Here is an 18,214-nt window from a genome sequence, read left to right on the forward strand (position 1 = left end):
ACACTGTTGGCTGACGAAACGCGGAGCGGCAGGCTGCTGACTGCAGTGTCTCCACACAACATTCAGCGAGTCGATGATATCGATGACGGTACAGCGATGAATCCATCCTCAAACAGTGCTGATATCCACTGTTGCACTGTCAGCGCTGTTGGACGAGGGGTTCATCACTGTAACGAAGCTGGAAGGCAAACACCATTGGCTGACGAAATGCAGAACGGCAGCCCGCTGACTGCAGCATCTCCACACAACATTCAACAAGTCGATGACATCGATGACATTACACCGAGGAATCTGTCGAACCTGTCGCCTAACAGTTCTGATATCCATTCTCAGCATACACATTTTTCAGTCTTTTATGAATGTGAGTGGGCGCCTGTTGCTGCAGAAAGTTACTACTGCAGTGGACTAGAGAGAAAGAATTACAAAACAGTGGCAAATACAAATTTTTCACTTAAAAACTTTGTCTAAGGAGAAAAAAAAGAGGCATTACTTCCTGGCTGACCAAGTTTCAGAACCGGATCTCTTTCAAATCTCCCGCTTCACGATACGCACACAGAGGAGATCTGTGTGTGCTACAGGAGCCCATTGTACGGTTGATATTTCGAGTACTCGGTTTTTCTTTTGTATTTTGAATGACACTCCCTTGGTTGCAGACGTATCAGTTTCTCGCAGCCGTTGTTGTAGTCGACGAAAATGGTATGTGATGTGATAATTACAACAGGGACTGACGGCAGAGACCCCTTCTCAGTTTGTGTGTATACCGCGAAACAGGAGATTTGAAACTGAAGCGATCTTCAAACTTATTTTACATCCAAACGGTAAATTTCCTGAAATCGATTCCTGGTTAAAAATTTATTTACTCCGTAGTCTCTGTAACTCCTAGGAGCCACTGTTAGGGACTGTTAAACAACCTAAGGAATTTGCTTCCATTCGAGAGGCAGTTTGTAGTAGGTCATTGGAGTAACAGAGCATTTCAAATGACTGAGGAGCATGACATTACCAATTTCAAGAAGGGTCGTCGGACAGTTGCACAAAGATATACTGAGAAACTACGGAACACACTTTTTGCTCATGTATTGTCAACTGTTTTGAAGAAAGAAAAACTACTGTACAGGAATCAAGATGGATTCTGTAAGCCGGCAGCGGTGGCCGAGCGGTTATAGGCACTTCAGTCTTGAACCGCGCGACTTCTACGGTAGCAGATTCGAATCCTGCCTCGGGCATGGATGTCAGTGATGTCCTTAGGTTAGTTATGTTTAAGTAGTACTAAATTCTAGGGGACTAATGACCTCAGATGTTGAGTCCCATAGTGCTCAGAGCCATTTGAACCATTTTTTTCATTCTGTAAACACTGATCTTGTGAAACACTGTTTGCTCTGTTCGTCCATCAAATCTAGATGGCTATCGGTAAGGGTTACCTCCGTCACACATTCGATACGGTTTGGTTCTATCGGTTAGTGATTAGATTATGACCATACGGAATATGGAAACAGGTTCCTTTACTGGATTCATGGTTTCCTAACATAAATTAAGGATAATGCTGATACATGGTGAAACAAAGCTCTGGTGGTCGGTTTGCGGGTTTAAATCACCTCGGGGTATGAACATGCGGTGCATCTGACCTGCGGTCGTCGCACAGTGGCGCTGGCAGCAGTCCACATAAGCAGAGGTGTGTTGGTGCATGTCAGAGTACGGTGCGGCGAGTAAGTGTGCAGACGTTTTCGGACGTGCTAATGGTGACTGTGTGCTGAAAATGGCTCAAAGAACACATATTGATGAGGTTATGAGCGGTAGAACACTAGGGCGACGGGAGGCTGGTCAAACACAGCAGGTCGTAGCACGGGCACTCCATGTGCCACAAAGTGTGATCTCAAGATTATGGCAACGATTCCAGCGGACAGGAAACGTGTCTAGGCGCTACAGTATAGGACGTCCACAGTGTACAAAACCAGAAGAAGACCGATATCTCACCATCAGTGCCCGCAGACGGCCACGGAGTACTGCAGGTAGCCTTGCTTTGGGCCTTGCCGCAGCCACTGGAACAGTTGTCTCCAGACACACAGCCTGCAGACGACTGAACAGACATGGTTTATTCGTTCGCAGACCTGCAAGGTGCATTCCACTGACCCCTAGTCACAGGAGAGCTCGTAAACCCTGGTGTCAAGAACACAGCACATGCTCATTGGAACAGTGGTCTCAGACTATGTTCACGGACGAGTCCAGGCATAGTCTGAACACTGATTCGCGCCGGGTTTTCGTGTGGCGTCAACCAGGAAACAGTTACCAGTCCCCTAATGTCCTTGAAAGGGACCTGTGTGGAAGTTGTGGTTTGAGGGTGTGGGGTAGGATTATGATTGGTGCACGTACAAGAAGGTTCAAATGACTCTGAGCACTATGCGACTTAACTTCTGAGGTCATCAGTCGCCTAGAACTTAGAACTACTTAAACCTAACTAACCTAAGGACATCACACACATCCATGCCCGAGACAGGATTCGAACCTTCGACCGCAGCGGTCGCTCGGCTCCAGACTGTAGCGCCTAGAACCGCACGGCCACTTCGGCCGGCAGTGCAGAAACACCCCTGTATGTCTTTGACAGAGGAACTGTAACAGGTCAGGTATATCGGGACGTCATGTTGCACCAGTGTGTCGGCCTTTTCAGGGGTGCAGTGGGGCCCACCTTTCGCCTGATGGATGATAACACACGGCCCCACCAAGCAGCCATTGTGGAGGAGTACCTTGAAACAGAAGATATCAGGTGAATGAAGTGGCCTGCTTGTTCTCCAGACCTAAACCCCATCGAGCACGTCTGGGATGGTCTCTGTCGACGTATCGCTGCACGTCTTCAAACCCCTAGGACACTCCAGGAACTTCGACAGGCACTGGTGCAAGAATGGGAGGCTATACCCCAGCACTGCTCGACCATCTGATCCAGAATATGCCAGCCCATTGTGCGGCCTGTGTACGTGTGCATGGTGATCGTATCCCATATTGATGTCGGGGTACATGCGCAGGAAACGTGGCGTTTTGTAGAACTTATCACCAATACCATGGACTTATCACCAATACCATATCGCGTGTATTCCCCATGCGCCTATGCTATTAGTGCCATTTCTGTGTAGTGCCACGTTGTGTGGCACCGCGTTCTGCAATCATCCTTAATTTATGAGCATGAGTGTAGTTGTAAGAAAAGGAGATGCTAGACTGAAATTGTTTGGGAGGATTTTAAGTAAACACAGTTAATCCGCAAAGGAAGTACCTTACAAAATAATCGCTCCAATGATTCTTGAGTACTGGACGATCGTGTGAGACCCTTACCAGGTGGGTTTAATAAAAGTGATCGAGGAGATCCAAAGAAGAGCAGCACGTTTCGTCATGGGTTTGTTTCGTAGGCGCAAGAGTGTCACGGAGATCTTCATCAGACTCTCATGGCAGACGCTACAGGAGAGGTATTGTGCATCGGGCAACAGAACGTATTGCTTTCCCCCACAAACATTTTGCGAAATGACAGTGCTGAGAAAACTGTATAAATTTCAGCTCGTCTTTTCCTATGCACCATTCGAAAAGGAAATGAGAAATGACTGTTGTACTCGAAGTACGCTCCGGCATTACTTATGAAAACAAACATCCTGCCACCACTGTTGGAAGAACACGAGGCAGGGATGCTCGGTGTTCGTACCGCGTTGCCGGCTGTAGTGGCCGTGCGGTTCTAGGCGCTACAGTCTGGAGCCGAGCGACCTCTACGGTCGCAGGTTCGAATCCGGCCTCGGGCATGGATGTGTGTGATGTCCTTAGGTTAGTTAGGTTTAATTAGTTCTAAGTTCGAGGCGACTGATGACCTCAGAAGTTAAGTCGCATAGTGCTCAGAGCCATTTGAACCATTTTTGTACCGCGCTGTTCTGGTGCGTAAGGTGGCCGCTTTATGTTATTTCTGCGTCGGTAACCTGTTTCTATGTTTATTATCAGAAGGCTTCGAACGAACAGTCGCATTTGTCTATATTGACACACTCCAGTCTTGTTGGATTTTAATTTTCGAAATTGAGCCCGCCTCATGCTTAGTCCCGACCTGTACTCACAAATAACGAATCTTGGAATCCAAACGTACACGGAAAGGTGTATATCAAAAATTGGATCTGTAGAATCAATAGAGGAAATTGTTACCCCGGGCTAAGAAGTTGAAAGTAGCTGCACAAAGTAGTGGCTTGGGTGCTGATTTCATAAAGTTGAACTTCACCCAAAAACTAGAATGATCGTGCAGCGTTGATTTGAAATACACCTGAACCGCGAATTCGAAGTTTTCGGTTTGATCCTTCCGCTGCGCAGTTTTTCACCCATAACGAATTCAAATGAACGTTAATCAGATGACACTGTTTAAATGAAGCTAAAGCGTTTCAGAAAGTATTCTCTCTCAGCACTACGTTTTTTCTCGGAATTGTGATTTACATAAAGGGTATCCTCTTTATCTTTACCAACCTAGATAACATTTTGTCTGGAAACAACATAGAAGAATGTATAATGCAAATGTATTTAATTACCAGGGAGATATTAACCAGCATCGTTTACTGTCTTGTATCTTTGTTCGTGACGAAGTTATGAACAGCAGTGCGTCTTTTTTTTTTTTTTTTTTTTTACATAGAACCGTATTTTTTGTGTGGTAACCCATCTTCTCTTCTCAAGATTTGTTCAGAAACGTACCACAGTGAACCAATCACGTAAACATGACTTCGTTCAAAACGTAACACGAAATCAACTTTGGCTCTCTTGCACTAGTACACAGTGCAGATGGCCGGGGTAACGCCAAAACACGTAACATATGCGTGATCCTGGCGCGGTTCCAGCAGTAGACTGTCAGCCAACTGTAGTGTTCCTACTTTGGCACAACTTGCGCGTGTCAGGATTCATCAGTGAAGAAACCAGGGACCATTTAAAAAGTCTTTAATTTTTTCATTCACGTACATTACTACCAAACAGTAAGTAATGTGTGTCACATAGTCTCATCTGTCATACCCACTACCATCGACGCAAACCGCTTGACATTTCCGCTGAAAGCACTGTGGCTCTTTTACATTCGAAGGAAATAGTTGATAGTTCATATATGCGAAAAAGAAACAGATACGCTCGAATGTGTGAGCGATGCGTGTCCATGATTATTTCATCTGCATTTAGACATATGCGACTGCATCAAGATGGCCGTTATTATGTGACGAGTGTCGAATGTCAATTCGCGAAGTTTCTGTGCAGCACAGCTGTTTATTGATCTTTGCCAGTCAGACATGCGCGCGCACCAAAAGTAAAAGAATAGAAAAAGAAGGTAACAGGTTGTTTCGATTCAGAGATTACACATGATAGAGGATCGGCCGGTGCCTGAATAGCAGGATGAAAGCTATTGATATTGAAAAGAAACATATGAGGCACGGTATGTGCCATGTTCCTTGGCACATTTGAATGGACAGCTGGAGCCCTAATAAAAAGAAGTGTGTCATAACCGCAGGTCAACAAAACGGGGTAGTTCGTGCTGGATGTGAATTCTGATAAAAAATATTAGCTATAATACAGAACTCAAAAGATATGTGCATAAGAATACGTTGCAGAAATGAACTATCCACGTTCATGTAGTCAATGACAAAGCGGTGGTAGTCAAAAACACGGGTTATTGGTGATTCTCTATTTGTGCGCAAGTTTGCATTAAATTTAAATCGAGAGTTTCAGGATTACATTAAAAGATGAGCTGAGAAAACGTTATTTCGTCTCACTATAAAAATAAAATGCCATTCTGAAAAAAATAAAGGCGACAAAGGCTGCTGAACATTTATTTTTTTAATCCGTACGCTATCTTTATGATGATTCTAATGATGGGAAGAAGGGAAATATGGAAGATCGAAAACAAAAAGAGGAGAACATATAATGGGTCTAGCGTTTCGCGGCACTGCTCGCCTCCTACCAGGTGGTGGGCGGAGCCTGGAGCGGCGCACCAGCAAAACAGTTTCAGTTCCAACGTTGTTTAAGCGTCGGCGGCTGGGACGCAACTGAAGCTGCTGCGCCAGCTCAGCCGGGATTCCAGTTCCGTTGCGCGCCGCACGGAGCGCTGCAGTAGGCCGGGGAGAGACTTGTGCCCTAGGGACGGCTATTAAAGATACCAATCGGCTGGCCTCGTGTGTCAAGCCCGTAGCGCTTTCTGGTGGCAGATAGCGGAAGCTTACAATACGCTCAGTAGTCTGTACTTTTCACTTGTCTTTACTATTATACGTGTGTTCGTGATAATATACTGCTCTCATTTCAAAATTGGGAAAATATAGCTGCAGTTCGCGCAGCATGTGGCAGTAATAAAAGCTTACACCGCCAAATTCCCCAAGGGACAGGCACGATAACCAATTTTTTTAATAAAAATTAACAAAGCTTACAAATAGCTGTAACTTTTTTCTTCACTTTAGAAAAGTGAAAATCAGCTGAGAAGCTAAGGAATACAGCTTTCTATTTACCTTGCAAATCTTTACTACAGATTACATTTTAACATCATTCTTCTTGGCTTTTAATCTTTAATGCTTCAGATCTTGCTATCCCAGAAATTGAATGAACAATGTTGCCACAACGTTCTTTTACTCACATACGTAAAACATCAGGCTTATCATGTGGGAAATTTATACTAAATTGCATAAAAATTGAAACTGGTGAAGTTATAATTTTTTTAGCACACTGATGCAGAATGTTTCATTTTATGTACGTGTAATTTAAGTACCTATCTCATTTCTGAAAATATTGTAAGTTTACAAAGCATATCAAACAAACATGGTCACTTACTTTGTTATGATTCTCACCTTTAAAAGATGTTATTTGACAATTTGCTTGCCTTTTTAAACTCTTTTTCATTAGCAGTGACGATTTAATTAGCTTTTTATTTATCAGCAAAAATACTAACGGCAATCAGACAGCACAGGCAGTTTTTATCCTAAACTCACATTATTGTACGGTACTAAAGTAGTTTTAATAAACAATAATCCTAAATTCACTGCGACACAGTTTGCAGCTTACAGACAATTTCTTCATCCGAAACATTTTTAGCAAGGAAGTTTCCTGGGTCACTCCTACCGAGAGTAAATACAATAAGTTTTTCCCAATACTCAATATAAAATTTATTCGTATTTTGCAACTCTAGATTAATGTCAGTTTCCAGGTTGTCCCAAGCGCTCACCTTAACAACTACCTACTTCTATCCGAGTACGTCTCCAGGACCAAACTTCCACATGTCGGAGAGTCCACAACCCTTACTCGCGCATTTCGCGATTCCCGCACAGGGGGAGAGAAATATTCTATCGTCATTTTAGTCCGTCTAGGCATGAGTACATCATTTGTAGTTACAGAGTGTATGCTACAGTGTCTGTATCTTCACATTACAATGTACTTTAGACATTCATGTATATAAAATATTTCACACACAGACAAGTCAGCTGTTTATGATTCTCCATTCCAGTGCAATTCATTAATAATAAATGCTTCTGCGCCTCCAGAATTGTGAAATATAATTACAACAGTCTGTGTTATTTGCAGATTCAGTTAGTCGAAAGGAATGTTCCATACAAATACGGAACTGCTCGTAAGCTGCTGTAGTTTGATACAAACGTCTCGAGAAAACTACATAAAGTTCCGCTACCTAAAGATAAAAATTCAGCTACAAGTTAATGACGAAAAACCGTGTCCATGACGTTTGTGAAGCCATCGGCGATAAACACGGGATTCTGACCAGTCTGTCTGCAGTCAGAAACGTATAGTATTAGTCAGTTAAGATACTAAGAACTGGAACACTTTTCTCGTGAAAAATCACTGCCAGTTTCGGGAGGCACCTGTTTTTGGTAGTTGTGGATATATTTTCGAGGAATTTTCTGCAAAGTCCTTCATTACCCTAAACTGTAGGTCCTCAAAACTGCAAAAACGGACTAGGCAGTTAACATACAGTTTCAAATCTCGCGCGGAACGAATGAAATAGCTCCTTGTCCTGAATGTGATCAATATGTGCTTTTACTGTCTGCCACCAAGAAGCGCCACAATCTACAGTCTCGAGGGTAGCCGAGCGCAACCGATCGACACACCCGATCGGCACCATAATTTGCTTTCCCTAGACACGAGCGCCAGAGACGACAGATCCGCAGATTCCATCTATGGCGCTCCGTGCGCAGCAGTCGTCTGCGAATGGTTGCTTTGAATTTGAATTTGTCTATGTCGAAGGTCTTGAATGTAGTTGTGGTTTAGGTTAACAGTGTCCATTTTTAGGTGTTTCAGGCCTAATGAAGTTATGAACCTTGCCAATGACGGCTAGGTTTACCTTAAAACTGTGAGAACCTACGTTACAAGCTGAGTCAAGAACAATACTATTTTCAGGCACAAGCATATCGTTTGATGCAATAAAATTAGTTACATAATAACCTACAGTGAGGCCCGTATCAAAGTTCATTCTTCGAGCTCACCGTTCGCGAGTGGATAATAAAAGTCGAAAATTGAAATGATACATAATGTGCGCTACATATCATACACACACATAGATAAAATATCTAGGATTCCAAAACATTATTGTACAAAATATGCCTTAAAACGGAAGTCATAGCAAATGATAGGTAAAATTTATAAGGCAAATGTAAGTGGTATTTACATGAACTCTGCAATATCTTAAAAGCCTTTCCATCCTTAAAATTAACACTCATTTCCGAAATCTCTCAGATTAATGTGGCCAATTGTCGAAAAAGTGTGTGTGAATTCCTAAGGGACGAAACTGCTGAGGTCATCGGTCCCTAGACTTACACACTACTTACTACTTAAACTAACTTATGCTAAGAACAACACGCATACCCATGCCCGAGGAAGGACTCGAACCTCCTGCGGGAGGGGTAGAGCAATCCGTAAAATGGCGCCTCAGACCAGGCGGCCAATCTGCGCAGCTGCTAATAGTCAAAAATGGTTCAATTGGCTCTGACACTATGGGACTCAACATCTGAGGTCATCAGTCTGCTAAGACTTAGAACTACTTAAACCTAACTAACCTAAGGACATCACACACGTCCATGTCCTAGGCAGGATTCGAACCTGCGACCGTAACGGTCGAGCGGTTCCAGACTGAAGCCCTAGAACCGCTCGGCCACATCGGCCGGCTGCTAATAGTCCATCGGCACAGTATCAGGCAGGCCACGTAAGACGTGGTACCCTTTTCATTTCGCGAATGGTTCAACATATCAGAACGAGATTACGACAAATAATGGTAGGCAGAGTAGAGTGTCCATTCGTCCCGTTTTTCTTTAGGGCCGCTCAAATGACCCGCGTTTCTTTATTCCCGTTTTCTTAAGTATTTTACGTTACCGCATGTTTCGTTTGCTGTTAATTACTGGGCATTGCGCAAGTGTATACGCTAGGAAGACCCACTAGTACAACAGTAAGTTTACTTTTTCCACTGGTCGAGGAGAAACTGCAATATCAAATGAAACTTAGCTTTTGACATGGCGAGAGGTCTGACATTGTGAATCACGTTAACATGAAGAAACTTCGCATGAGTGTTCAAACGAAAATGCACCTCTTGATGCAACACATAAATGTGAAAATCATCGTGACAGTGTGGCAGAATAATTGTAAACAACCATTTGGGTTCATCTGAGTCCATGATGCAAGGGTAAATCTCTGTGTCCATTAAATTTTGTCAGTACAATATTTTTGTCCTGTTTTTTTTCCGCAGTTGCTGCAGGTTCTTTTAGAAAGTTTTTATTTAAGAAAACTGAAATGGGTACCTTAATGCAGAGGGATACGCAATAGGTGGCTAACAGTCTTAAACACTGTATTAACCGAAATATTGAAATAGGCTAAGTATATATTCTTGTTGGAAAGCTATAGTTTCTTAATGGCCTTCGAAAGCTCATGATAACACGCGTACAGAGATACAACACTTGTTTTTCTGGTGTTCAAACTTTTGAATAGTCGTAGACAGCTGTTTAAAACTATGATAGGGAATACCATTCTTGCATCAGCATCTAGACTGATAAAATACTTAAGAATATTAACCACGGAAGATAATGACATGTCACTCTGCATTCCATCATGTGCCGAGACTCGTTTCGATAAGATGCACCGTTCGCGAAGTAATATGGCCTTCCGTTACTCACCATGAATATACAAGTGTGCGAGGTTTATACTTGAAAGAAGCCACTTCAATGCGGTGCAAGACCACATCAACATCAGAAAAATGTGCGGCGAAATGTCCACGCATGCTACGGTATCTGTCTTTCTTCTTTCTTTTTTCTTCCTGGCCTTATTCCGTATCGGCATGTTCATGTGGGTTTGGCAGCCGCATGCCAGTTCTGTTGTTATGTTGCCACCTACCCCCCCCCCCCCCCCCCCCACTCACCAGTCCACCCCTGTACACAACGTGTATACACCGTTTCTCAGCCGGCCGCGGTGGTCTAGCGGTTCTAGGCGCTCAGTCCGAAGCCGAGCGACTGCTACGGTCGGAGGTTCGAATCCTGCCTCGGGCATGGATGTGTGTGATGTCCTTAGGTTAGTTAGGTTTAAGTAGTTCTAAGTTCTAGAGGACTGATGACCATAGATGTTAATTAAGTCCCATAGTGCTCAGAGCCATTTTGAACTGTTTCTCAGCTCCTGGGAAATCACAGGAATTGTAAAAAGCCGTCATTGAGAGAATAAAGTAGTCCACCGAATGTAGAGAACACAAACAACTGCAACACAACTAATAGTTCAGAGGCCGGCCGCTGGGGCCGAGTGGTTCTAGGTGCTTGTCTGGAACCGCGCTGCTGCTACGGTCGCAGGTTCGAATCCTGCCTCAGGCATGGTTGTGTGTGATGTACTTAGGTTAGTTAGGTTAAATTAGTTCTAAGTCTAGGGGACTGATGACCTCACTTGTTAAGTCCCATAGTGCTTAGAGCCATTTTGAATAGTTCAGTGGCCCTAAAGCTGTTTGTAGTTGGCATAAATGGCAAATGACCCGCCGAGAACGATTGAATCGATTTTTTCTTTTCTTTCCTACCGTACTGAACAGGTCACTCTTACCTCTCTGTCTGACAACAGCCACATTTATTCATTCATTCATTCATATATCTGTCATGAAAGAGAGCCTTCAGAGATGTGGAGGGGTTCAAAGGGCTCTCAGCACTATGGGACTTAACACCCGAGGTCATCAGTCCCCAAGGCTTAGAACTACTTAAACCTAACTAACGTAAGGACATCACACACATCAGTGCCCGAGGCAGGATTCGAACCTGCGACCGTAGCAGCAGCGCGGTTCCGGTCTAAAGCGCCTAAAACCGCTCGGCCACCAGGGCCGGAAGGGATGTAGAACAAGTGAAAATATACACTGTAGTAAAGTAGCTTTCGCGTGATATGTCACTGCCAAGTAACATAGCTCGATGAAATTTGTACCACGCGTAGAATGAACAGAAAAGTATAGACGGTAACAGAAGGAAATATGCAATGAGACGATCGGAAACGGACCGAGCGAGGTGGCGCAATGGTTAGCGCACTGGACTCGCATTCAGGAGGACGACGGTTCAATCCCGAGTCCGGCCATCCTGATTAACGTTTTCTGTGATTTCCCTAGATCACTTCAGGCAAATGCCGGGATGGTTCCTTAGAAAGGGCACGGCCGATTTCCTTCCCCATCCTTCCCTAATCCGAGCTTGTGCTCCGTCACTACTGACCTCGTTGTCGACGGGAAGTTGAACAGTAATCTCCTCCTCCGAACGGAAACGACACTTTTATGTAGAGACAATAATTACACGGAAGTCTCTGCGATTCTTGATGGTCCCTTTGACATTAAAAAAAGGCGGGATATGGTTATTAGTAGGCTGCGTGATCCCAAGGACAGCAATGCATGCTCTGCAACGTGCTCCTATGCTGGCCACAAGGTTAGTGAGGAGTTCTCGTGGTAGGGCTGTGCTGGAGCCGACTACTAGTTGGTACATGTGGATGTACTGCCGTGCATCTCCTCTACGCATCCTGCACATGCTCGATGGGATTTAAGTCGAGATAACGGGCAGGCCAGTCAATTCGCCAAATACGCTGACATTCGACGAGCTCCTCCAGCTGTGCTGTTTGACATGATCGAGCATTGTCATCCCTAAAACTGAAGCAGGGCCGAGTGCACCCCTGAAATAACGTGCTTGGGATAGGAAGACAGTCTCACAATAACTATGACTGGTAAGTGTAAAGTGTACAAAATTGCTCTGAGCACTATGGGACTTAACTTCTAAGGTCATCAGTCCCCTAGAACTTAGAACTACTTAAACCTAACTAACCTAAGGACATCGCACACATCCATGTCTGAGGCAGGATTCGAACCTGCGACCGCAGCGGTCCCGTGGTTCCAGACTGTAGCGCCTAGAACCGCTCGGCCACCCCTGCCGGCAAAGTGTTCAACGATATGCTGGTGACTACATCCATGCAACTTTACGCCTCCCATCACCATAACACCTAACCGTCATCCGATTGCGTTCTGAAATGCTGGGCATACCTTCATGTGGCGAGGGGTGGGAACACACAATGCACCTAGGAAGATGGTCTAGCTTGATAATTTTGGTGGTCCAGGCGTTATGGTGTCGGGAGGAATAGTGTTCCATGGGCGTACTGACCTTCAAATTTTTAAACTCGGGACTCTCACCTGTGCTGGCCCTTGTAACCGAGCGCTTCTAGGTGCTTCGGTCCGGAACTGCGTTGCTGCTATGGTCGCAGGTTCGAATCCTGCCTCGGGCATGGATGTGTGTGGTGTCTTTAGGTTAGTTACGTTTAAGTAGTTCTAAGTGTAGGGGACTGATGACCTCAGATGTTAAATCCCATAGTGCTTAGAGCCATTTAAAACGTTTGAGCTCTCACCTGTCAACATTATTGTGACACTGTACACTGTACTCCTTCCCTATGTGGGAACGTTCACCTCAGTTCTACTGTCGTGAGCATCTATGGGAACTGGTTGAAAGACGAAGAGTAGGTGGCGAAGTGCTGGACCTCCAGCCCTCATCACAGAACGTGGAGGTCGGAAGCTTGCCCACTCAGTGAAACAGGATGGTGGCGATCTATAGCAGAGGGAAGTCCTGGTGCAGGCACAAGTTTCTCGAAGTACACAGTCCAGGATTTGTTGAACATGAAGGTTTGCAGCATATAACTCCCACGTGTTTCCATATTGACGCAACGACATTGTCAATTACGACTGCAGTGAGTACTGGGCCATCGGTTGAGAAATGTCGCCTGGTAGGGTGAGTCACGTTTCTTGCTACACAAAGTGATGGTTGTATCCCAATACGCCATTATTCAGACGAACGGCTACTACAAACGTGCCGATGGCGGTGTATTATGCTGTGGGGGAAATTTGCCTTAGTTTTCACATTACCTGTAAAAGTAATTAGAAAGATCATCAACAGCTGAGGATTACGTGAACATCACTGCAGACCACCTGCATCCCTCCATGCTTGATGTCTTCCCCAGCGTCGATGGCATCTTCTAGCAGGTTAACTACTATTTTACAAGGCCTGAATCGTGTCATTTAAGGAGCATGGTAGTGAACTCATGTTGATTTATGGCCACCAGATTCGCCTGATTGGAATGACAGAACACTTCGTGGAAACTGTGAGGTACCAGCTCCTGTCCACAAAAGCAGCATACCATAATTTACAGGAACGGTGTGACCCGTACGTAGACACGTGATGCAACATACCAGTGGAAACCTAACACGGGCTTTTTGCATCATGCTACATGGGACTGTGCCATATTACGTTGCAAATGTGGACCAGTATTCTATTAAGCAGGTGGTGATAATGTTTCAGCCCATTGTATGTAGTGCCAAAGCTTCCTTGTAGTTGGTGCCCACAATTTGGTCATGAGCATTTTCAGAAAATCTTACACTACCACTGTGCTGGCGTAAGCCGTCGCCAATACTCCAGTCGTCAAAGACGTTGCGACAAGATCGACAGTAGATGCTCGACCAAACGCGCCTATCACGAGAGAGGCCAGCGACACTCTCAAGCAACAAGCCACCAACGCCCTCTCGACAGCAAGTATTTAGGTAGCCGCCGCTGGCCGTCTTAATCCACATGTGCATTTGTGTTGTAGACAGAGGATACCGGCCATCCTCACCCTTGTTTCCTAGGGTACAGGACGCAACAGTGGCGCTGAGGATAAATCAGTGCTATCCGGAGTGGCCGTGTGGTTCTAGGCGCTGCAGCCTGGAGCCGAGCGACAGCTACTGTCGCAGGTTCGAATCCTGCCTCGGGAATGGATGTGTGTGATGTCCTTAGGTTAGTTAGGTTTACTTAGTTCTAAGTTCTAGGCGACTGATGACCTCAGAAGTGCTCAGAGCCATTTGAACCATTTGATAAAACAGTACCAATTGAAGATAATCAGCTTGGCCGAAGATTTTACTTGCTTTCTTGTGTTTTAGTTTGCATGAGTACTCATGTTCAAATATTTGCTAATTTGTTGTTGTGTTTTTGCATGTATTCCAGGAGGAGAGCCGCAGAACTAACCAAATTTCGCTTTTCTGAGGCTTTGTTTGCTTTTTGTTATAACGTGTTTGTGTAAACCATGAATTTCCCTCCCCCTGCCACCGCGCCTCAGCTGCAGACGGCCCATGAGATGGATTTAACACAAGCGTTTCAGTTGCGGAACCAACAAACTGCCACACCACTGACGACTGGCTGCACAAGCTGCGTCGGCCGCACAACCGACCAACCAACCAGCACAAGTGCCGCCGACCAGCATACCAACGTTCCGGCAATTCAAGGACACACAAGAAGAATGGCTCAAACGCCTGACTCAGCTGCAAGCACATTGTCAAGTTGATCGTGTTCAAGGTACTGTAAAGTTACAATACTTCCTTTCAATTCAAAAATGGTTCAAATGGCTCTGAGCACTATGGGACTCAACTGCTGTGGTTATTAGTCCCCTAGAACTTAGAACTACTTAAACCTAACTAACCTAAGGACACCACACAACACCCAGTCATCACGAGGCAGAGAAAATCCCTGACCCCGCGGGGAATCGAACACGGGAATCCGGGCGTGGGAAGCGAGAACGCTACCGCACGACCACGAGCTGCGGACCCTATGATCTCAACTACGAAACAGTAATCGCTGCATTAACTCAATACTACGACCAAGAAGCTCAAAAAGCTGTAGCTAGATATCAGTTCTTTCGCTTACACGAAAAGCTGGAACAGCCGTACTACCAGCGATACACAGAATTAACGGGCATGACTAGGAAGTGTAAATTTAAGTACAGTTGTGGCAGCTTTTACAGTGATCTCAGGATCCACGATGCAATAACGTTCGACGCTCCAGATAGTAGAACACGGGAACAGATCCTAAAGTACTCTGATCCATCGCTTCCTCAAGTCTCGCAAACCTTAGAGGAATATGATTCGGGTGCCATATCGGCCGATAAGTTTGACCAGGCCCCGATTTGTCTGGTCGAGTCCCCCTTGCGCGCGATCTCCCCAAGCAGCCACAACAACTAGCGCGGACAGCCACGTAGCCATGTAAACAGGCCCGCAAATTTAATGATGCGTTTCCCTCGATGTTTCGCTCGCCATAAAAGACAGGATTGCCCATCACGTAATGTTCATTCCCTCGCCCTGAGGAACTCATCGACGGGCTTGGTGCAGGACATTACTTTTCTAAGATAGATTTGCGTGATGCTTACTTGCAAATTCCTTTGGGTGAAGAATCACGGAATGTGTTTCCTCAGGTCGTACACCAGAGGAACATAATGGTCGCACGTTTTTCTTAGTGACAGATCATAAGCCTTTGCAGTCTTTGTTTCATCCGTCCGAGTCGGTTCCTACACCCACTGCTCAAAAACTGCAACGCCGGGCTTTGTTGCTTTCGCAGAATCAATATGAAATTGTGTACAGACATACGGCAAAACATGGAAATGCAGACGCCCTATCTCGCCTTCCGATTAGCCCAGACTCTGATTTTGATGCATCTGCCGTATCTTGTTGCCAAATCGATGCGCAGGACTCTGAATTGCTGGACTCTTTTCCCTTGCACCAGAGAAAAATTGTACAGACCACGGAAGCAGATCCAGATCTCAAGATTTTGTTTCATTGCATTCCCACGTCTTGGCCTCGCTCATTGCGCCGGTATTTTGCACGTCGGAATAACCTTTCGGTTTAACAGGGTGTGATTCTAGTTCAAAATGACAGTGGACAATTTTGTGTGCTTATTCCCAGAGTGTTACATTTGGGAATTGTTCGCACTAAACAGTTAGGGCGCCGGCACTGTAGTTGGCACGGCATGGACGCCCACATTGAAAAGACATCACAGTGTCGGGAATGCGCGGAAAACAAATCCGCTCCGCCACAGACATTTTCAGCTTAGCCTAATACTCAATCGCCACGGCAACGAGTGCATATAGACTTTGAAGGACTATTTTGGAACACTCCTTGGCTCATAGTGGTAGACTATTTTTAGCAAGTTCCCATTTGCAGGGCCTATGGCCTCTACCACATCACGTAGTACCATTCCAGTGTTGTCCTCCATACTTTGCATTGAAGGTTTGCCAAGTGAGTCGGACAACGGACCACAGTTCACTTCACGTGATTTTGAACAGTTTTGTGAACGAAATGGCATTCGCCATCTAAAAAGTGCTCCGTTTCACCTGCAATCCAACGGAGAAGCAGAACACTTCGTACGTACTTTCAAACAGCAGATGGCCAAGTTTCGCACCACCTACACACGCGAACAGGCGCTGCAACTCTTTTCTCGCGTCCTATCGATCCCACCCACGAGACTGACCATCACCGACGGAACATCTACATGATCGCCTTCATCGGATGCTGCTACACTTGGTACGCCCACTGCAGTATCCGGTGCCGCCAATGGTCCACAAGTACCACTTTACACCACGCGATGTTCTTTTCAGGGTTTATGGCGACCGTGGGCGCTGGGAAACAGACGTGATCCAGGAACGCATTGGCTCTTTTTATGTACTAGATGTTTGTAGCTGCACTGGCTGTTGATAGATGAATCGGTAAATATCTCACTCTCCAGTGGAATGTACGGTGTTTTGAAACCTCCTGGCAGATTAAATCTATGTTCTAGACCAGACCTCTGGGTTTGAGTCATGCATATCACAACATAAGTGAAGAAGGGATTTTGGCTAATGGGTCTGTAAGATGAGATTTCACTGTGAGATTTGATAGAAGGATATAAAACTGTATATAGGATGTCATTGTACAGCATGATAAAGGACTGTTGGAAGGAAGGAAAGGGCTTTTTCCATGGTGGTAGCAATTAGTAGAGTCATGGGCCAGGCACTGTGGGAGGTATCATTATAACTTCTTGTCCTGTAGTTCATGCAATTAATTTGGTTGGTGGTGTTGCATGCTTATAACGGAAGCAAAGAGTAAATTGATAGTATTAACATGTTGGTGGAAACTGGAGGCTAGAATGATTAAATTTTCGATCATTAGGAAAAGTGAATGTATCTTCAATGCATCTGACAAAGATACTTGCTTTGCTGAGATCATACTGCAAAAATTGGTTGTTATGGAGGAGATGATAACGAAAAGAGAAATTATTCCAATGAAACTATGGAATGCTTTCAAATGTTTAATAGGAAAAAAAAATGACTCTGAGCTCTATGGGACTTAACATCTATGGTCATCAGTCCCCTAGAACTTAGAACTACTTGAACCTAACTAACCTAAGGACAACACACAACACCCAGCCATCACGAGGCAGAGAAAATCCCTGACCCCGCGGGGAATCGAACCCGGGAATCCGAGCGCGGGAAGCGAGAACGCTACCGCACGATCACGAGATGCGGGCATTTAATAGGATTTATGGAAAGTGTGTCATTGAGTTATCCTCATTTTTTTTTTGCTAGTCCCAGTGTTTATTTCCCTGTAGGGGATTACAGCTGTGTTACTGCAATTGCCGGTGACATGTGAGAGTGGTTTGCTCTCTGATGTGGAGGAAAGATTGGCAAAGTCGATGGGATTCTTCTAGGAGGAGCTGAGTATATGGGTTGAATGTGGGGTGATGCACTAAATTGAGCAGCTAGAGATAGGGATGGATTTGGCTTTAAGACAAGGTCTCAGACTTCAATAATGCAACTGCAAATACCCAGACATTTAATGTCACTGATAGTGAAAGAGGTTACGCCCAAATAACGGTCACCCAGAAGATGACAAGGAAACAGCCGTCTTTACTCCGTTTGGCCTCTCTGAGTATTGATA

At 45.0% G+C, this 18,214-nt stretch overlaps 1 protein-coding gene across 1 annotated transcript in view; it reads right to left on the reverse strand.

The window, feature by feature from the left end:
- The window catches only part of LOC126298601 (lysosomal-associated transmembrane protein 4B-like), a 183,230-nt gene extending 177,124 nt beyond the window's left edge, over positions 1-6,106 (reverse strand). The window contains exon 1 of the mRNA XM_049990001.1: positions 5,942-6,106. The gene's annotated coding sequence lies outside the window, so the exon portion shown is untranslated. The remainder of the gene's footprint in view (positions 1-5,941) is intronic.
- Positions 6,107-18,214: the final 12,108 nt, after the last annotated feature.

Source organism: Schistocerca gregaria, chromosome X (genome assembly GCF_023897955.1).
Source record: "Schistocerca gregaria isolate iqSchGreg1 chromosome X, iqSchGreg1.2, whole genome shotgun sequence".
Classification (NCBI taxonomy): domain Eukaryota; kingdom Metazoa; phylum Arthropoda; class Insecta; order Orthoptera; family Acrididae; genus Schistocerca; species Schistocerca gregaria.